This window comes from Procambarus clarkii, unplaced genomic scaffold, assembly GCF_040958095.1.
Source record: "Procambarus clarkii isolate CNS0578487 unplaced genomic scaffold, FALCON_Pclarkii_2.0 HiC_scaffold_130, whole genome shotgun sequence".
NCBI lineage: Eukaryota > Metazoa > Arthropoda > Malacostraca > Decapoda > Cambaridae > Procambarus > Procambarus clarkii.
The window spans coordinates 157,992-181,244 of NW_027189163.1; positions in this window are offsets into that span (position 1 = coordinate 157,992).

Below are 23,253 nucleotides of genomic sequence, written 5' to 3' on the forward strand. Positions count from 1 at the left end.
AATAGGTGCAGAGAGACAGAATTTGGATAAAAAATCACGCTCAGGAGTCAAATTTCCGACATTTCAGACATTTTGAAAACTGCAGGGGGGTTTGGGCAAAATATGACCCATCACCGTTTACAGTAATTGGCATATTTTTGGTATGAAAAGTCGTAATTTGAAACTGAAAATAGGTGCAGAGAGACAGAATTCGGATAAAAAATCACGCTCAGGAGTCAAATTTCCGACATTTCAGACATTTTGAAAATTGCAGGGGGGTTTTGGCAAAATATGACCCATCGCCGTTTTCAGTAATGTGCATATTTTCGGTATGAAACGTCGAAATTTGAAACTGAAAATAGGTGCAGAGAGTCAGAATTCAGCTCAAAAATCACACTCAGGAGCCAAATTTCCGACATTTCAGACATTTTAAAAACAGCAGGGGGGTTTGGGCAAAATATGACCCATCGCCGTTTTCAGTAATTGCCATATTTTCGGTATGAAACGTCGTAATTTGAAACTGAAAATAGGTGCAGAGAGTCAGAATTCGGCTCAAAAATCACGCTCAGGAGTCAAATTTCCGACATTTCAGACATTTTAAAAACTGCAGGGGGGTTTGGGCAAAATATGACCCATCGCCGTTTTCAGTAATTGGCATATTTTCGGTATGAAAAGTCGTAATATGAAACTGAAAATAGGTGCAGAGAGACAGAATTTAGATAAAAAATCACGCTCAGGAGTCAAATTTCCGACATTTCAGACATTTTGAAAACTGCAGGGGGGTTTGGGCAAAATATGACCCATCGCCGTTTACAGTAATTGGCATATTTTCGGTATGAAACGTCGTATTTTGAAAATAAAAATAGGTGCAGAGAGTCTGAATTCGGCTCAAAAATCACGCTCAGGAGTCAAATTTCCGACATTTCAGACATTTTAAAAACTGCAGGGGGTTTGGGCAAAATATGACCCATCGCCGTTTTCAGTAATGTGCATATTATCGGTATGAAACGTCGTAATTTGAAACTGAAAATAGGTGCAGAGAGTCAGAATTCGGCTCAAAAATCACGCTCAGGAGCCAAATTTCCGACATTTCAGACACTTTAAAAACTGCAGGGGGGTTTGGGCAAAATATGACCCATTGCCGTTTTCAGTAATTGGCATATTGTCGGTATGAAACTTCGCAATTTGAAACTAAAAATAGGTGCAGAGAGTCAGAATTTGGCTCAAAAATCACGCTCAGGAGTCAAATTTCCGACATTTCAGACATTTTGAAAACTGCAGGGGGGGTTTGGGCAAAATATGACCCATCGCCGTTTTCAGTAATTGGCATATTTTCGGTATGAAACGTTGTAATTTGAAACTGAAAATAGGTGCAGAGAGTCAGAATTCGGCTCAAAAATCACGCTTAGGAGTCAAATTTCCGACATTTCAGACATTTTGAAAACTGCAGGGGGGTTTGGGCAAAATATGACCAATCGCCGTTTTCAGTAATTGGCATATTTTCGGTATAAAAAGTCGTAATTTGAAACTGAAAACAGGTGTAGATAGTCAGAATTCGGATAAAAATCACGCTCAGGAGTCAAATTTTCGACATTTCAGACATTTTGAAAACTGCAGGGGGGTTTGGGCAAAATATGACCCATCGCCGTTTTCAGTAATTGGCATATTTTCGGTATGAAAAGTCGTAATTTGAAACTGAAAATAGGTGCAGAGAGACAGAATTTGGATAAAAAATCACGCTCAGGAGCCAAATTTCCGACATTTCAGACATTTTGAAAACTGCATGGGGGTTTGGGCAAAATATGACCCATCGCCGTTTACAGTAATTGGCATATTTTCGGTATGAAACGTCGTATTTTGAAAATAAAAATAGGTGCAGAGAGTCAGAATTCGGCTCAAAAATCACGCTCAGGAGTCAAATTTCCGACATTTCAGACATTTTAAAAACTGCAGGGGGTTTGGGCAAAATATGACCCATCGCCGTTTTCAGTAATGTGCATATTTTCGGTATGAAACGTCGTAATTTGAAACAGAAAATAGGTGCAGAGAGTCAGAATTCGGCTCAAAAATAACGCTCAGGAGCCAAATTTCCGACATTTCAGACATTTTAAAAACTGCAGGGGGGTTTGGGCAAAATATGACCCATTGCCGTTTTCAGTAATTGGCATATTTTCGGTATGAAACGTCGTATTTTGAAACTAAAAATAGGTGCAGAGAGTCAGAATTTGGCTCAAAAATCACGCTCAGGAGTCAAATTTTCGACATTTCAGACATTTTGAAAACTGCAGGGAGGGTTTGGGCAAAATATGACCCATCGCCGTTTTCAGTAATTGGCATATTTTCGGTATGAAACGTCGTAATTTGAAACTAAAAATAGGTGCAGAGAGTCAGAATTCGGCTAAAAAATCACGCTCAGGAGTCAAATTTCCGACATTTCAGACATTTTAAAAACTGCAGGGGGGTTTGGGAAAAATATGACCCATCGTTGTTTTCAGTAATTGGCATATTTTCGGTATAAAAAGTCGTAATTTGAAACTGAAAATAGGTGCAAAGAGTCAGAATTCGGATAAAAAATCAGGCTCAGGAGTCAAATTTCCGACATTTCCGACATTTTGAAAACTGCAGGGGAGTTGTGGCAAAATATGACCCAACGCCGTTTACATTAATTGGCATATTTTCGGTATGAAAAGTCGTAATTTGAAACTGAAAATAGGTGCAGAGAGACAGAATTCGGATAAAAAATCACGCTCAGGAGTCAAATTTCCGACATTTCAGACATTTTGAAAACTGCAGGGGGGTTTTGGCAAAATATGACCCATCGCCGTTTTCAGTAATTGGCATATTTTCGGTATGAAACGTCGTAATTTGAAACTGAAAATAGGTGCAGAGAGTCAGAATTCGGATAAAAAATCACGCTCAGGAGTCAAATTTCCGACATTTCCGACATTTTGAAAACTGCAGGGGAGTTTGGACAAAATATGACCCATCGCTATTTACAGTAATTGGCATATTTTCGGTATGAAAAGTCGTAATTTGAAACTGAAAATAGGTGCAGAGAGACAGAATTCGGATAAAAAATCACGCTCAGGAGTCAAATTTCCGACATTTCAGACATTTTGAAAACTGCAGGGGGGTTTGGACAAAATATGACCCATCGCCGTTTACAGTAATTGGCATATTTTCGGTATGAAACGTCGTATTTTGAAAATAAAAATAGGTGCAGAGAGTCAGAATTCGGCTCAAAAATCACGCTCAGGAGTCAAATTTCCGACATTTCAGACATTTTAAAAACTGCAGGGGGTTTGGGCAAAATATGACCCATCGCGTTTTCAGTAATGTGCATATTTTCGGTATGAAACGTCGTAATTTGAAACAGAAAATAGGTGCAGAGAGTCAGAATTCGGCTCAAAAATAACGCTCAGGAGCCAAATTTCCGACATTTCAGACATTTTAAAAACTGCAGGGGGGTTTGGGCAATATATGACCCATTGCCGTTTTCAGTAATTGGCATATTTTCGGTATGAAACGTCGTAATTTGAAACTAAAAATAGGTGCAGAGAGTCAGAATTCGGCTAAAAAATCACGCTCAGGAGTCAAATTTCCGACATTTCAGACATTTTGAAAACTGCAGGGGGGTTTTGGCAAAATATGACCCATCGCCGTTTTCAGTAATGTGCATATTTTCGGTATGAAACGTCGAAATTTGAAACTGAAAATAGGTGCAGAGAGTCAGAATTCAGCTCAAAAATCACACTCAGGAGCCAAATTTCCGACATTTCAGACATTTTAAAAACTGCAGGGGGGTTTGGGCAAAATATGACCCATCGCCGTTTTCAGTAATTGGCATATTTTCGGTATGAAACGTCGTAATTTGAAACTGAAAATAGGTGCAGAGAGTCAGAATTCGGCTCAAAAATCACGCTTAGGAGTCAAATTTCCGACATTTCAGACATTTTGAAAACTGCAGGGGGGTTTGGGCAAAATATGACCCATCGCCGTTTACAGTAATTGGCATATTTTCGGTATGAAACGTCGTATTTTGAAAATAAAAATAGGTGCAGAGAGTCAGAATTCGGCTCAAAAATCACGCTCAGGAGTCAAATTTCCGACATTTCAGACATATTAAAAACTGCAGGGGGTTTGGGCAAAATATGACCCATCGCCGTTTTCAGTAATGTGCATATTTTCGGTATGAAACGTCGTAATTTGAAACTGAAAATAGGTGCAGAGAGTCAGAATTCGGCTCAAAAATCACGCTCAGGAGCCAAATTTCCGACATTTCAGACATTTTAAAAACTGCAGGGGGGTTTGGGCAAAATATGACCCATTGCCGTTTTCAGTAATTGGCATATTTTCGGTATGAAACTTCGTAATTTGAAACTAAAAATAGGTGCAGAGAGTCAGAATTTGGCTCAAAAATCACGCTCAGGAGTCAAATTTCCGACATTTCAGACATTTTGAAAACTGCAGGGGGGGTTTGGGCAAAATATGACCCATCGCCGTTTTCAGTAATTGGCATATTTTCGGTATAAAAAGTCGTAATTTGAAACTGAAAAAAGTTGCAGAGAGTCAGAATTCGGATAAAAAATCACGCTCAGGAGTCAAATTTTCGACACTTCAGACATTTTGAAAACTGCAGGGGGGTTTGGGCAAAATATGACCCATCGCCGTTTACAGTAATTGGCATATTTTCGGTATGAAACGTCGTAATTTGAAACTGAAAATAGGTGCAGAGAGTCAGAATTCGGATAAAAAATCACGCTCAGGAGTCAAATTAACGACATTTCCGACATTTTGAAAACTGCAGGGGAGTTTGGACAAAATATGACCCATCGCTGTTTACAGTAATTGGCATATTTTCGGTATGAAAAGTCGTAATTTGAAACTGAAAATAGGTGCAGAGAGACAGAATTCGGATAAAAAATCACGCTCAGGAGTCAAATTTCCGACATTTCAGACATTTTGAAAACTGCAGGGGGGTTTGGGCAAAATATGACCCATCGCCTTTTTCAGTAATGTGCATATTTTCGGTATGAAACGTCGTAATTTGAAACTGAAAATAGGTGCAGAGAGTCAGAATTCGGCTCAAAAATCACGCTCAGGAGCCAAATTTCCGACATTTCAGACATTTTAAAAACTGCAGGGGGGTTTGGGCAAAATATGACCCATTGCCGTTTTCAGTAATTGGCATATTTTCGGTATGAAACGTCGTAATTTGAAACTAAAAATAGGTGCAGAGAGTCAGAATTTGGCTAAAAAATCACGCTCAGGAGTCAAATTTCCGACATTTTAGACATTTTGAAAACTGCAGGGGGGGGGGGGTTGGGCAAAATATGACCCATCGCCGTTTTAAGTAATTGGCATATTTTCGGTATGAAACGTCGTAATTTGAAACTGAAAATAGGTGCAGAGAGTCAGAATTCGGCTCAAAAATCATGGTCAGGAGGAAAATTTCCGACATTTCAGACATTTTAAAAACTGCAGGGGGGTTAGTGCAAAATATGACCAATCGCCGTGTTCAGTAATTGGCATATTTTCGGTATAAAAAGTCGTAATTTGAAACTGAAAAAAGTTGCAGAGAGTCAGAATTCGGATAAAAAATCACGCTCAGGAGTCAAATTTTCGACATTTCAGACATTTTGAAAACTGCAGGGGGGTTTGGGCAAAATATGACCCATCGCCGTTTTCAGTAATTGGCATATTTTCGGTATGAAAAGTCGTAATTTGAAACTGAAAATAGGTGCAGAGAGACAGAATTTGGATAAAAAATCACGCTCAGGAGCCAAATTTCCGACATTTCAGACATTTTGAAAACTGCAGGGGGGTTTGGGCAAAATATGACCCATCGCCGTTTACAGTAATTGGCATATTTTCGGTATGAAACGTCGTAATTTGAAACTAAAAAAAGGTGCAGAGAGTCAGAATTTGGCTCAAAAATCATGCTCAGGAGTCAAATTTCCGACATTTCAGACATTTTAAAAACTGCAGGGGGGTTTGGGCAAAATATGACCCATCGTTGTTTTCAGTAATTGGCATATTTTCGGTATAAAAATTCGTAATTTGAAACTGAAAATAGGTGCAAAGAGTCAGAATTCGGATAAAAAATCAGGCTCAGGAGTCAAATTTCCGACATTTCCGACATTTTGAAAACTGCAGGGGAGTTGTGGCAAAATATGACCCAACGCCGTTTACAGTAATTGGCATATTTTCGGTATGAAAAGTCGTAATTTGAAACTGAAAATAGGTGCAGAGAGACAGAATTCGGATAAAAAATCACGCTCAGGAGTCAAATTTCCGACATTTCAGACATTTTGAAAACTGCAGGGGGGTTTTGGCAAAATATGACCCATCGCCGTTTACAGTAATTGGCATATTTTCGGTATGAAACTTCGTATTTTGAAAATAAAAATAGGTGCAGAGAGTCAGAATTCGGCTCAAAAATCACGCTCAGGAGTCAAATTTCCGACATTTCAGACATTTTAAAAACTGCAGGGGGTTTGGGCAAAATATGACCCATCGCCGTTTTCAGTAATATGCATATTTTCGGTATGAAACTTCGTAATTTGAAACAGAAAATAGGTGCAGAGAGTCAGAATTCGGCTCAAAAATAACGCTCAGGAGCCAAATTTCCGACATTTCAGACATTTTAAAAACTGCAGGGGGGTTTGGGCAAAATATGACCCATTGCCGTTTTCAGTAATTGGCATATTTTCGGTATGAAACGTCGTAATTTGAAACTAAAAATAGGTGCAGAGAGTCAGAATTTGGCTCAAAAATCACGCTCAGGAGTCAAATTTCCGACATTTTAGACATTTTGAAAACTGCAGGGAGGGTTTGGGCAAAATATGACCCATCGCTGTTTTCAGTAATTGGCATATTTTCGGTATGAAACGTCGTAATTTGAAACTAAAAATAGGTGCAGAGAGTCAGAATTCGGCTAAAAAATCACGCTCAGGAGTCAAATTTCCGACATTTCAGACATTTTAAAAACTGCAGGGGGGTTTGGGCAAAATATGACCCATCGTTGTTTTCAGTAATTGGCATATTTTCGGTATAAAAAGTCGTAATTTGAAACTGAAAATAGGTGCAAAGAGTCAGAATTCGGATAAAAAATCAGGCTCAGGAGTCAAATTTCCGACATTTCCGACATTTTGAAAACTGCAGGGGAGTTGTGGCAAAATATGACCCAACGCCGTTTACAGTAATTGACATATTTTCGGTATGAAAAGTCGTAATTTGAAACTGAAAATAGGTGCAGAGAGACAGAATTCGGATAAAAAATCACGCTCAGGAGTCAAATTTCCGACATTTCAGACATTTTGAAAACTGCAGGGGGGTTTTGGCAAAATATGACCCATCGCCGTTTTCAGTAATGCGCATATTTTCGATATGAAACGTCGAAATTTGAAACTGAAAATAGGTGCAGAGAGTCAGAATTCAGCTCAAAAATCACACTCAGGAGCCAAATTTCCGACATTTCAGACATTTTGAAAACTGCAGGGGGGTTTGTGCAAAATATGACCAATCGCCGTGTTCAGTAATTGGCATATTTTCGGTATAAAAAGTCGTAATTTGAAACTGAAAAAAGTTGCAGAGAGTCAGAATTCGGATAAAAAATCACGCTCAGGAGTCAAATTTTCGACACTTCAGACATTTTAAAAACTGCAGGGGGGTTTGGACAAAATATGACCCATCGCCGTTTACAGTAATTGGCATATTTTCGGTATGAAACGTCGTAATTTGAAACTGAAAATAGGTGCAGAGAGTCAGAATTCGGATAAAAAATCACGCTCAGGAACCAAATTTCCGACATTTCCGACATTTTGAAAACTGCAGGGGAGTTTGGACAAAATATGACCCATCGTTGTTTACAGTAATTGGCATATTTTCGGTATGAAAAGTCGTAATTTGAAACTGAAAATAGGTGCAGAGAGACAGAATTTAGATAAAAAATCACGCTCAGGAGTCAAATTTCCGACATTTCAGACATTTTGAAAACTGCAGGGGGGTTTGGGCAAAATATGACCCATCGCCGTTTACAGTAATTGGCATATTTTCGGTATGAAACGTCGTATTTTGAAAATAAAAATAGGTGCAGAGAGTCAGAATTCGGCTCAAAAATCACGCTCAGGAGTCAAATTTCCGACATTTCAGACATTTTAAAAACTGCAGGGGGTTTGGGCAAAATATGACCCATCGCCGTTTTCAGTAATGTGCATATTTTCGGTATGAAACGTCGTAATTTGAAACAGAATATAGGTGCAGAGAGTCAGAATTCGGCTCAAAAATAACGCTCAGGAGCCAAATTTCCGACATTTCAGACATTTTAAAAACTGCAGGGGGGTTTGGGCAAAATATGACCCATTGCCGTTTTCAGTAATTGGCATATTTTCGGTATGAAACGTCATAATTTGAAACTAAAAATAGGTGCAGAGAGTCAGAATTTGGCTCAAAAATCACGCTTAGGAGTCAAATTTCCGACATTTCAGACATTTTGAAAACTGCAGGGAGGGTTTGGGCAAAATATGACCCATCGCCGTTTTCAGTAATTGGCATATTTTCGGTATGAAACGTCGTAATTTGAAACTAAAAATAGGTGCAGAGAGTCAGAATTCGGCTAAAAAATCACGCTCAGGAGTCAAATTTCCGACATTTCAGACATTTTAAAAACTGCAGGGGGGTTTGGGCAAAATATGACCCATCGCCGTTTTCAGTAATTGGCATATTTTCGGTATGAAACGTCGTAATTTGAAACTGAAAATAGGTGAAAAGAGTCAGAATTCGGATAAGAAATCAGGCTCAGGAGTCAAATTTCCGACATTTCCGACATTTTGAAAACTGCAGGGGAGTTGTGGCAAAATATGACCCAACGCCGTTTACAGTAATTGACATATTTTCGGTATGAAAAGTCGTAATTTGAAACTGAAAATAGGTGCAGAGAGACAGAATTCGGATAAAAAATCACGCTCAGGAGTCAAATTTCCGACATTTCAGACATTTTGAAAACTGCAGGGGGGTTTTGGCAAAATATGACCCATCGCCGTTTTCAGTAATGTGCATATTTTCGGTATGAAACGTCGAAATTTGAAACTGAAAATAGGTGCAGAGAATCAGAATTCAGCTCAAAAATCACACTCAGGAGCCAAATTTCCGACATTTCAGACATTTTAAAAACTGCAGGGGGGTTTGGGCAAAATATGACCCATCGCCGTTTTCAGTAATTGGCATATTTTCGGTATGAAACGTCGTAATTTGAAACTGAAAATAGGTGCAGAGAGTCAGAATTCGGCTCAAAAATCACGCTTAGGAGTCAAATTTCCGACATTTCAGACATTTTGAAAACTGCAGGGGGGTTTGGGCAAAATATGACCAATCGCCGTTTTCAGTAATTGGCATATTTTCGGTATAAAAATTCGTAATTTGAAACTGAAAACAGGTGTAGATAGTCAGAATTCGGATAAAAAATCACGCTCAGGAGTCAAATTTTCGACATTTCAGACATTTTGAAAACTGCAGGGGGGTTTGGGCAAAATATGACCCATCGCCGTTTTCAGTAATTGGCATATTTTCGGTATGAAAAGTCGTAATTTGAAACTGAAAATAGGTGCAGAGAGACAGAATTTAGATAAAAAATCACGCTCAGGAGTCAAATTTCCGACATTTCAGACATTTTGAAAACTGCAGGGGGGTTTGGGCAAAATATGACCCATCGCCGTTTACAGTAATTGGCATATTTTCGGTATGAAACGTCGTATTTTGAAAATAAAAATAGGTGCAGAGAGTCAGAATTCGGCTCAAAAATCACGCTCAGGAGTCAAATTTCCGACATTTCAGACATTTTAAAAACTGCAGGGGGTTTGGGCAAAATATGACCCATCGCCGTTTTCAGTAATGTGCATATTTTCGGTATGAAACGTCGTAATTTGAAACAGAATATAGGTGCAGAGAGTCAGAATTCGGCTCAAAAATAACGCTCAGGAGCCAAATTTCCGACATTTCAGACATTTTAAAAACTGCAGGGGGGTTTGGGCAAAATATGACCCATTGCCGTTTTCAGTAATTGGCATATTTTCGGTATGAAACGTCATAATTTGAAACTAAAAATAGGTGCAGAGAGTCAGAATTTGGCTCAAAAATCACGCTTAGGAGTCAAATTTCCGACATTTCAGACATTTTGAAAACTGCAGGGAGGGTTTGGGCAAAATATGACCCATCGCCGTTTTCAGTAATTGGCATATTTTCGGTATGAAACGTCGTAATTTGAAACTAAAAATAGGTGCAGAGAGTCAGAATTCGGCTAAAAAATCACGCTCAGGAGTCAAATTTCCGACATTTCAGACATTTTAAAAACTGCAGGGGGGTTTGGGCAAAATATGACCCATCGCCGTTTTCAGTAATTGGCATATTTTCGGTATGAAACGTCGTAATTTGAAACTGAAAATAGGTGAAAAGAGTCAGAATTCGGATAAGAAATCAGGCTCAGGAGTCAAATTTCCGACATTTCCGACATTTTGAAAACTGCAGGGGAGTTGTGGCAAAATATGACCCAACGCCGTTTACAGTAATTGACATATTTTCGGTATGAAAAGTCGTAATTTGAAACTGAAAATAGGTGCAGAGAGACAGAATTCGGATAAAAAATCACGCTCAGGAGTCAAATTTCCGACATTTCAGACATTTTGAAAACTGCAGGGGGGTTTTGGCAAAATATGACCCATCGCCGTTTTCAGTAATGTGCATATTTTCGGTATGAAACGTCGAAATTTGAAACTGAAAATAGGTGCAGAGAATCAGAATTCAGCTCAAAAATCACACTCAGGAGCCAAATTTCCGACATTTCAGACATTTTAAAAACTGCAGGGGGGTTTGGGCAAAATATGACCCATCGCCGTTTTCAGTAATTGGCATATTTTCGGTATGAAACGTCGTAATTTGAAACTGAAAATAGGTGCAGAGAGTCAGAATTCGGCTCAAAAATCACGCTTAGGAGTCAAATTTCCGACATTTCAGACATTTTGAAAACTGCAGGGGGGTTTGGGCAAAATATGACCAATCGCCGTTTTCAGTAATTGGCATATTTTCGGTATAAAAATTCGTAATTTGAAACTGAAAACAGGTGTAGATAGTCAGAATTCGGATAAAAAATCACGCTCAGGAGTCAAATTTTCGACATTTCAGACATTTTGAAAACTGCAGGGGGGTTTGGGCAAAATATGACCCATCGCCGTTTTCAGTAATTGGCATATTTTCGGTATGAAAAGTCGTAATTTGAAACTGAAAATAGGTGCAGAGAGACAGAATTTAGATAAAAAATCACGCTCAGGAGTCAAATTTCCGACATTTCAGACATTTTGAAAACTGCAGGGGGGTTTGGGCAAAATATGACCCATCGCCGTTTACAGTAATTGGCATATTTTCGGTATGAAACGTCGTATTTTGAAAATAAAAATAGGTGCAGAGAGTCAGAATTCGGCTCAAAAATCACGCTCAGGAGTCAAATTTCCGACATTTCAGACATATTAAAAACTGCAGGGGGTTTGGGCAAAATATGACCCATCGTAGTTTTCAGTAATGTGCATATTTTCGGTATGAAACGTCGTAATTTGAAACTGAAAATAGGTGCAGAGAGTCAGAATTCGGCTCAAAAATCACGCTCAGGAGCCAAATTTCCGACATTTCAGACATTTTAAAAACTGCAGGGGGGTTTGGGCAAAATATGACCCATTGCCGTTTTCAGTAATTGGCATATTTTCGGTATGAAACTTCGTAATTTGAAACTAAAAATAGGTGCAGAGAGTCAGAATTTGGCTCAAAAATCACGCTCAGGAATCAAATTTCCGACATTTCAAACATTTTGAAAACTGCAGGGGGGGTTTGGGCAAAATATGACCCATCGCCGTTTTCAGTAATTGGCATATTTTCGGTATAAAAAGTCGTAATTTGAAACTGAAAAAAGTTGCAGAGAGTCAGAATTCGGATAAAAAATCACGCTCAGGGGTCAAATTTTCGACACTTCAGACATTTTGAAAACTGCAGGGGGGTTTGGGCAAAATATGACCCATCGCCGTTTACAGTAATTGGCATATTTTCGGTATGAAACGTCGTAATTTGAAACTGAAAATAGGTGCAGAGAGTCAGAATTCGGATAAAAAATCACGCTCAGGAGTCAAATTTCCGACATTTCCGACATTTTGAAAACTGCAGGGGAGTTTGGACAAAATATGACCCATCGCTGTTTACAGTAATTGGCATATTTTCGGTATGAAAATTCGTAATTTGAAACTGAAAATAGGTGCAGAGAGACAGAATTCGGATAAAAAATCACGCTCAGGAGTCAAATTTCCGACATTTCAGACATTTTGAAAACTGCAGGGGGGTTTGGGCAAAATATGACCCATCGCCGTTTTCAGTAATGTGCATATTTTCGGTATGAAACGTCGTAATTTGAAACTGAAAATAGGTGCAGAGAGTCAGAATTCGGCTCAAAAATCACGCTCAGGAGCCAAATTTCCGACATTTCAGACATTTTAAAAACTGCAGGGGGGTTTGGGCAAAATATGACCCATTGCCGTTTTCAGTAATTGGCATATTTTCGGTATGAAACGTCGTAATTTGAAACTAAAAATAGGTGCAGAGAGTCAGAATTTGGCTAAAAAATCACGCTCAGGAGTCAAATTTCCGACATTTCAGACATTTTGAAAACTGCAGGGGGGGGGGGGGGGCAAAATATGACCCATCGCCGTTTTCAGTAATTGGCATATTTTCGGTATGAAACGTCGTAATTTGAAACTGAAAATAGGTGCAGAGAGTCAGAATTCGGCTCAAAAATCACGCTTAGGAGTCAAATTTCAGACATTTTGAAAACTGCAGGGGGGTTTGGGCAAAATATGACCAATCGCCGTTTTCAGTAATTGGCATATTTTCGGTGTAAAAAGTCGTAATTTGAAACTGAAAACAGGTGTAGAGAGTCAGAATTCGGATAAAAAATCACGCTTCGGAGTCAAATTTTCGACATTTCAGACATTTTGAAAACTGCAGGGGGGTTTGGGCAAAATACGACCCATCACCGTTTTCAGTAATTGGCATATTTTCGGTATGAAAAGTCGTAATTTGAAACTGAAAATAGGTGCAGAGAGACAGAATTCGGATAAAAAATCACACTTAGGAGTCAAATTTCCGACATTTCAGACATTTTGAAAACTGCAGGGGGGTTTGGGCAAAATATGACCCATCGCCGTTTTCAGTAATGTGCATATTTTCGGTATGAAACGTCGTAATTTGAAACTGAAAATAGGTGCAGAGAGTCAGAATTCGGCTCAAAAATCACACTCAGGAGCCAAATTTTCGACATTTCAGACATTTTAAAAACTGCAGGGGGGTTTGGGCAAAATATGACCCATCGCCGTTTTCAGTAATTGGCATATTTTCGGTATGAAACGTCGTAATTTGAAACTGAAAATAGGTGCAGAGAGTCAGAATTCGGATAAAAAATCACGCTCAGGAACCAAATTTCCGACATTTCCGACATTTTGAAAACTGCAGGGGAGTTTGGACAAAATATGACCCATCGTTGTTTACAGTAATTGGCATATTTTCGGTATGAAAAGTCGTAATTTGAAACTGAAAATAGGTGCAGAGAGACAGAATTCGGATAAAAAATCACGCTCAGGAGTCAATTTCCGACATTTCAGACATTTTGAAAACTGCAGGGGGGTTTGGGCAAAATATGACCCATTGCCATTTTCAGTAATTGGCATATTTTCGGTATGAAACGTCGTAATTTGAAACTAAAAATAGGTGCAGAGAGTCAGAATTTGGCTCAAAAATCACGCTCAGGAGTCAAATTTCCGACATTTCAGACATTTTGAAAACTGCAGGGGGGGAGGGGGGTTGGGCAAAATATGACCCATCGCCGTTTTCAGTAATTGGCATATTTTCGGTATGAAACGTCGTAATTTGAAACTGAAAATAGGTGCAGAGAGTCAGAATTCGGCTCAAAAATCACGCTTAGGAGTCAAATTTCAGACATTTTGAAAACTGCAGGGGGGTTTGGGCAAAATATGACCAATCGCCGTTTTCAGTAATTGGCATATTTTCGGTGTAAAAAGTCGTAATTTGAAACTGAAAACAGGTGTAGAGAGTCAGAATTCGGATAAAAAATCACGCTTCGGAGTCAAATTTTCGACATTTCAGACATTTTGAAAACTGCAGGGGGGTTTGGGCAAAATACGACCCATCACCGTTTTCAGTAATTGGCATATTTTCGGTATGAAACGTCGTAATTTGAAACTGAAAATAGGTGCAGAGAGTCAGAATTCGGCTCAAAAATCATGGTCAGGAGGAAAATTTCCGACATTTCAGACATTTTAAAAACTGCAGGGGGGTTTGGGCAAAATATGACCCATCGCCGTTTTCAGTAATTGGCATATTTTCGGTATGAAACGTCGTAATTTGAAACTGAAAATAGGTGCAGAGAGTCAGAATTCGGCTCAAAAATCACGCTTAGGAGTCAAATTTCCGACATTTCAGACATTTTGAAAACTGCAGGGGGGTTTGTGCAAAATATGACCAATCGCCGTGTTCAGTAATTGGCATATTTTCGGTATAAAAAGTCGTAATTTGAAACTGAAAAAAGTTGCAGAGAGTCAGAATTCGGATAAAAAATCACGCTCAGGAGTCAAATTTTCGACATTTCAGACATTTTAAAAACTGCAGGGGGGTTTGGGCAAAATATGACCCATCGCCGTTTACAGTAATTGGCATATTTTCGGTATGAAACGTCGTAATTTGAAACTGAAAATAGGTGCAGAGAGTCAGAATTCGGATAAAAAATCACGCTCAGGAACCAAATTTCCGACATTTCCGACATTTTGAAAACTGCAGGGGAGTTTGGACAAAATATGACCCATCGTTGTTTACAGTAATTGGCATATTTTCGGTATGAAAAGTCGTAATTTGAAACTGAAAATAGGTGCAGAGAGACAGAATACGGATAAAAAATCACGCTCAGGAGTCAAATTTCCGACATTTCAGACATTTTGAAAACTGCAGGGGGGTTTGGCAAAATATGACCCATTGCCGTTTTCAGTAATTGGCATATTTTCGGTATGAAACGTCGTAATTTGAAACTAAAAATAGGTGCAGAGAGTCAGAATTTGGCCAAAAAATCACGCTCAGGAGTCAAATTTCCGACATTTCAGACATTTTGAAAACTGCAGGGGGGGGGGGGCAAAATATGACCCATCGCCGTTTTCAGTAATTGGCATATTTTCGGTATGAAACGTCGTAATTTGAAACTGAAAATAGGTGCAGAGAGTCAGAATTCGGCTCAAAAATCACGCTTAGGAGTCAAATTTCAGACATTTTGAAAACTGCAGGGGGGTTTGGGCAAAATATGACCAATCGCCGTTTTCAGTAATTGGCATATTTTCGGTATAAAAAGTCGTAATTTGAAACTGAAAACAGGTGTAGAGAGTCAGAATTCGGATAAAAAATCACGCTTCGGAGTCAAATTTTCGACATTTCAGACATTTTGAAAACTGCAGGGGGGTTTGGGCAAAATACGACCCATCACCGTTTTCAGTAATTGGCATATTTTCGGTATGAAAAGTCGTAATTTGAAACTGAAAATAGGTGCAGAGAGACAGAATTCGGATAAAAAATCACACTTAGGAGTCAAATTTCCGACATTTCAGACATTTTGAAAACTGCAGGGGGGTTTGGGCAAAATATGACCCATCGCCGTTTTCAGTAATGTGCATATTTTCGGTATGAAACGTCGTAATTTGAAACTGAAAATAGGTGCAGAGAGTCAGAATTCGGCTCAAAAATCACACTCAGGAGCCAAATTTTCGACATTTCAGACATTTTAAAAACTGCAGGGGGGTTTGGGCAAAATATGACCCATCGCCGTTTTCAGTAATTGGCATATTTTCGGTATGAAACGTCGTAATTTGAAACTGAAAATAGGTGCAGAGAGTCAGAATTCGGCTCAAAAATCATGGTCAGGAGGAAAATTTCCGACATTTCAGACATTTTAAAAACTGCAGGGGGGTTTGGGCAAAATATGACCCATCGCCGTTTTCAGTAATTGGCATATTTTCGGTATGAAACGTCGTAATTTGAAACTGAAAATAGGTGCAGAGAGTCAGAATTCGGCTCAAAAATCACGCTTAGGAGTCAAATTTCTGACATTTCAGACATTTTGAAAACTGCAGGGGGGTTTGTGCAAAATATGACCAAACGCCGTGTTCAGTAATTGGCATATTTTCGGTATAAAAAGTCGTAATTTGAAACTGAAAACAGGTGCAGAGAGTCAGAATTCGGCTCAAAAATCACGGTCAGTAGGAAAATTTCCGCCATTTCAGATATTTTGAAAACTGAAGGGGGGGTTTGGGCTAAATATGACCCATCGCCGTTTTCAGTAATTAGCATATTTTCGGTATAAAAAATCGTAATTTGAAACTGAAAATAGGTGCAGAGAGTCAGAATTCGGCTCAAAAATCACGCTCAGGAGTCAAATTTCCGACATTTCAGACATTTTAAAAACTGCAGGGGGGTTTTGGCAAAATATGACCCATCGTTGTTTTCAGTAATTGGCATATTTTCGGTATAAAAAGTCGTAATTTGAAACTGAAAATAGGTGCAAAGAGTCAGAATTCGGATAAAAAATCAGGCTCAGGAGTCAAATTTCCGACATTTCCGACATTTTGAAAACTGCAGGGGAGTTTGGGCAAAATATGACCCATCGCCGTTTACAGTAATTGGCATATTTTCGGTATGAAAAGTCGTAATTTGAAACTGAAAATAGGTGCAGAGAGACAGAATTCGGATAAAAAATCACGCTCAGGAGTCAAATTTCCGACATTTCAGACATTTTGAAAACTGCAGGGGGGTTTTGGCAAAATATGACCCATCGCTGTTTTCAGTAATGTGCATATTTTCGGTATGAAACGTCGTAACTTGAAACTGAAAATAGGTGCAGAGAGTCAGAATTCGGCTCAAAAATCACGCTTAGGAGTCAAATTTCCGACATTTCAGACATTTCGAAAACTGCAGGGGGGTTTGGGCAAAATATGACCAATCGCCGTTTTCAGTAATTGGCATATTTTCGGTATAAAAAGTCGTAATTTGAAACTGAAAACAGGTGTAGATAGTCAGAATTCGGATAAAAAATCACGCTCAGGAGTCAAATTTTCGACATTTCAGACATTTTGAAAACTGCAGGGGGGTTTGGGCAAAATATGACCCATCGCCGTTTTCAGTAATTGGCATATTTTCGGTATGAAAAGTCGTAATTTGAAACTGAAAATAGGTGCAGAGAGACAGAATTTGGATAAAAAATCACGCTCTGGAGTCAAATTTCCGACATTTCAGACATTTTGAAAACTGCAGGGGGGTTTGGGCAAAATATGACCCATCGCCGTTTACAGTAATTGGCATATTTTCGGTATGAAACGTCGTATTTTGAAAATAAAAATAGGAGCAGAGAGTCAGAATTCGGCTCAAAAATCACGCTCAGGAGTCAAATTTCCGACATTTCAGACATTTTAAAAACTGCAGGGGGTTTGGGCAAAATATGACCCATCGCCGTTTTCAGTAATGTGCATATTTTCGGTATGAAACGTCGTAATTTGAAACAGAAAATAGGTGCAGAGAGTCAGAATTCGGCTCAAAAATAACGCTCAGGAGCCAAATTTCCGACATTTCAGACATTTTAAAAACTGCAGGGGGGTTTGGGCAAAATATGACCCATTGCCGTTTTCAGTAATTGGCATATTTTCGGTATGAAACGTCGTAATTTGAAACTAAAAATAGGTGCAGAGAGTCAGAATTTGGCTCAAAAATCACGCTCAGGAGTCAAATTTCCGACATTTCAGACATTTTGAAAACTGCAGGGAGGGTTTGGGCAAAATATGACCCATCGCCGTTTTCAGTAATTGGCATATTTTTGGTATGAAACGTCGTAATTTGAAACTAAAAATAGGTGCAGAGAGTCAGAATTCGGCTAAAAAATCACGCTCAGGAGTCAAATTTCCGACATTTCAGACATTTTAAAAACTGCAGGGGGGTTTGGGCAAAATATGACCCATCGTTGTTTTCAGTAATTGGCATATTTTCGTTATAAAAAGTCGTAATTTGAAACTGAAAATAGGTGCAAAGAGTCAGAATTCGGATAAAAAATCAGGCTCAGGAGTCAAATTTTCGACATTTCAGACATTTTGAAAACTGCAGGGGAGTTGTGGGAAAATATGACCCAACGCCGTTTACAGTAATTGGCATATTTTCGGTATGAAAAGTCGTAATTTGAAACTGAAAATAGGTGCAGAGAGACAGAATTCGGATAAAAAATCACGCTCAGGAGTCAAATTTCCGACATTTCAGACATTTTGAAAACTGCATAGGGGTTTTGGCAAAATATGACCCATCGCCGTTTTCAGTAATGTGCATATTTTCGGTATGAAACGTCGAAATTTGAAACTGAAAATAGGTGCAGAGAGTCAGAATTCAGCTCAAAAATCACACTCAGGAGCCAAAGTTCCGACATTTCAGACATTTTAAAAACTGCAGGGGGGTTTGGGCAAAATATGACCCATCGCCGTTTTCAGTAATTGGCATATTTTCGGTATGAAACGTCGTAATTTGAAACTGAAAATAGGTGCAGAGAGTCAGAATTCGGCTCAAAAATCACGCTTAGGAGTCAAATTTCCGACATTTCAGACATTTTGAAAACTGCAGGGGGGTTTGGGCAAAATATGACCAATCGCCGTTTTCAGTAATTGGCATATTTTCGGTATAAAAAGTCGTAATTTGAAACTGATAACAGGTGTAGATAGTCAGAATGCGGATAAAAAATCACGCTCAGGAGTCAAATTTTCGACATTTCAGACATTTTGAAAACTGCAGGGGGGTTTGGGCAAAATATGACCCATCGCCGTTTTCAGTAATTGGCATATTTTCGGTATGAAAAGTCGTAATTTGAAACTGAAAATAGGTGCAGAGAGACAGAATTTAGATAAAAAATCACGCTCAGGAGTCAAATTTCCGACATTTCAGACATTTTGAAAACTGCAGGGGGGTTTGGGCAAAATATGACCCATCGCCGTTTACAGTAATTGGCATATTTTCGGTATGAAACGTCGTATTTTGAAAATAAAAATAGGTGCAGAGAGTCAGAATTCGGCTCAAAAATCACGCTCAGGAGTCAAATTTCCGACATTTCAGACATTTTAAAAACTGCAGGGGGTTTGGGCAAAATATGACCCATCGCCGTTTTCAGTAATGTGCATATTTTCGGCATGAAACGTCGTAATTTGAAACTGAAAATAGGTGCAGAGAGTCAGAATTCGGCTCAAAAATCACGCTCAGGAGCCAAATTTCCGACATTTCAGACATTTTAAAAACTGCAGGGGGGTTTGGGCAAAATATGACCCATTGCCGTTTTCAGTAATTGGCATATTTTCGGTATGAAACTTCGTAATTTGAAACTAAAAATAGGTGCAGAGAGTCAGAATTTGGCTCAAAAATCACGCTCAGGAGTCAAATTTCCGACATTTCAGACATTTTGAAAACTGCAGGGGGGGTTTGGGCAAAATATGACCCATCGCCGTTTTCAGTAATTGGCATATTTTCGGTATAAAAAGTCGTAATTTGAAATTGAAAAAAGTTGCAGAGAGTCAGAATTCGGATAAAAAATCAGGCTCAGGAGTCAAATTTCCGACATTTCAGACATTTTGAAAACTGCAGGGGAGTTGTGGGAAAATATGACCCAACGCCGTTTACAGTAATTGGCATATTTTCGGTATGAAAAGTCGTAATTTGAAACTGAAAATAGGTGCAGAGAGACAGAATTCGGATAAAAAATCACGCTCAGGAGTCAAATTTCCGACATTTCAGACATTTTGAAAACTGCAGGGGGGTTTTGGCAAAATATGACCCATCGCCGTTTTCAGTAATGTGCATATTTTCGGTATGAAACGTCGAAATTTGAAACTGAAAATAGGTGCAGAGAGTCAGAATTCAGCTCAAAAATCACACTCAGGAGCCAAAGTTCCGACATTTCAGACATTTTAAAAACTGCAGGGGGGTTTGGGCAAAATATGACCCATCGCCGTTTTCAGTAATTGGCATATTTTCGGTATGAAACGTCGTAATTTGAAACTGAAAATAGGTGCAGAGAGTCAGAATTCGGCTCAAAAATCACGCTTAGGAGTCAAATTTCCGACATTTCAGACATTTTGAAAACTGCAGGGGGGTTTGGGCAAAATATGACCAATCGCCGTTTTCAGTAATTGGCATATTTTCGGTATAAAAAGTCGTAATTTGAAACTGATAACAGGTGTAGATAGTCAGAATTCGGATAAAAAATCACGCTCAGGAGTCAAATTTTCGACATTTCAGACATTTTGAAAACTGCAGGGGGGTTTGGGCAAAATATGACCCATCGCCGTTTTCAGTAATTGGCATATTTTCGGTATGAAAAGTCGTAATTTGAAACTGAAAATAGGTGCAGAGAGACAGAATTTAGATAAAAAATCACGCTCAGGAGTCAAATTTCCGACATTTCAGACATTTTGAAAACTGCAGGGGGGTTTGGGCAAAATATGACCCATCGCCGTTTACAGTAATTGGCATATTTTCGGTATGAAACGTCGTATTTTGAAAATAAAAATAGGTGCAGAGAGTCAGAATTCGGCTCAAAAATCACGCTCAGGAGTCAAATTTCCGACATTTCAGACATTTTAAAAACTGCAGGGGGTTTGGGCAAAATATGACCCATCGCCGTTTTCAGTAATGTGCATATTTTCGGCATGAAACGTCGTAATTTGAAACTGAAAATAGGTGCAGAGAGTCAGAATTCGGCTCAAAAATCACGCTCAGGAGCCAAATTTCCGACATTTCAGACATTTTAAAAACTGCAGGGGGGTTTGGGCAAAATATGACCCATTGCCGTTTTCAGTAATTGGCATATTTTCGGTATGAAACTTCGTAATTTGAAACTAAAAATAGGTGCAGAGAGTCAGAATTTGGCTCAAAAATCACGCTCAGGAGTCAAATTTCCGACATTTCAGACATTTTGAAAACTGCAGGGGGGGTTTGGGCAAAATATGACCCATCGCCGTTTTCAGTAATTGGCATATTTTCGGTATAAAAAGTCGTAATTTGAAATTGAAAAAAGTTGCAGAGAGTCAGAATTCGGATAAAAAATCACGCTCAGGAGTCAAATTTCCGACATTTCCGACATTTTGAAAACTGCAGGGGAGTTTGGACAAAATATGACCCATCGCTGTTTACAGTAATTGGCATATTTTCGGTATGAAAAGTCGTAATTTGAAACTGAAAATAGGTGCAGAGAGACAGAATTCGGATAAAAAATCACACTTAGGAGTCAAATTTCCGACATTTCAGACATTTTAAAAACTGCAGGGGGTTTGGGCAAAATATGACCCATCGCCGTTTTCAGTAATGTGCATATTTTCGGTATGAAACGTCGTAATTTGAAACAAAAAATAGGTGCAGAGAGTCAGAATTCGGCTCAAAAATCACGCTCAGGAGTCAAATTTCCGACATTTCCGACATTTTGAAAACTGCAGGGGAGTTTGGACAAAATATGACCCATCGCTGTTTACAGTAATTGGCATATTTTCGGTATGAAAAGTCGTAATTTGAAACTGAAAATAGGTGCAGAGAGACAGAATTCGGATAAAAAATCACACTTAGGAGTCAAATTTCCGACATTTCAGACATTTTAAAAACTGCAGGGGGTTTGGGCAAAATATGACCCATCGCCGTTTTCAGTAATGTGCATATTTTCGGTATGAAACGTCGTAATTTGAAACAAAAAATAGGTGCAGAGAGTCAGAATTCGGCTCAAAAATCACGCTCAGGAGTCAAATTTCCGACATTTCAGACATTTTGAAAACTGCAGGGAGGGTTTGGGCAAAATATGACCCATCGCCGTTTTCAGTAATTGGCATATTTTCGGTATGAAACGTCGTAATTTGAAACTAAAAATAGGTGCAGAGAGTCAGAATTCGGCTAAAAAATCACGCTCAGGAGTCAAATTTCCGACATTTCAGACATTTTAAAAACTGCAGGGGGGTTTGGGCAAAATATGACCCATCGTTGTTTTCAGTAATTGGCATATTTTCGGTATAAAAAGTCGTAATTTGAAACTGAAAATTGGTGCAAAGAGTCAGAATTCGGATAAAAAATCAGGCTCAGGAATCAAATTTCCGACATTTCAGACATTTTGAAAACTGCAGGGGAGTTGTGGCAAAATATGACATAACGCCGTTTACAGTAATTGGCATATTTTCGGTATGAAAAGTCGTAATTTGAAACTGAAAATAGGTGCAGAGAGACAGAATTCGGATAAAAAATCACGCTCAGGAGTCAAATTTCCGACATTTCAGACATTTTGAAAACTGCAGGGGGGTTTTGGCAAAATATGACCCATCGCCGTTTTCAGTAATGTGCATATTTTCGGTATGAAACGTCGAAATTTGAAACTGAAAATAGGTGCAGAGAGTCAGAATTCAGCTCAAAAATCACACTCAGGAGCCAAAGTTCCGACATTTCAGACATTTTAAAAACTGCAGGGGGGTTTGGGCAAAATATGACCCATCGCCGTTTTCAGTAATTGGCATATTTTCGGTATGAAACGTCGTAATTTGAAACTGAAAATAGGTGCAGAGAGTCAGAATTCGGCTCAAAAATCACGCTTAGGAGTCAAATTTCCGACATTTCAGACATTTTGAAAACTGCAGGGGGGTTTGGGCAAAATATGACCAATCGCCGTTTTCAGTAATTGGCATATTTTCGGTATAAAAAGTCGTAATTTGAAACTGATAACAGGTGTAGATAGTCAGAATTCGGATAAAAAATCACGCTCAGGAGTCAAATTTTCGACATTTCAGACATTTTGAAAACTGCAGGGGGGTTTGGGCAAAATATGACCCATCGCCGTTTTCAGTAATTGGCATATTTTCGGTATGAAAAGTCGTAATTTGAAACTGAAAAAAGGTGCAGAGAGACAGAATTTAGATAAAAAATCACGCTCAGGAGTCAAATTTCCGACATTTCAGACATTTTGAAAACTGCAGGGGGGTTTGGGCAAAATATGACCCATCGCCGTTTACAGTAATTGGCATATTTTCGGTATGAAACGTCGTATTTTGAAAATAAAAATAGGTGCAGAGAGTCAGAATTCGGCTCAAAAATCACGCTCAGGAGTCAAATTTCCGACATTTCAGACATTTTAAAAACTGCAGG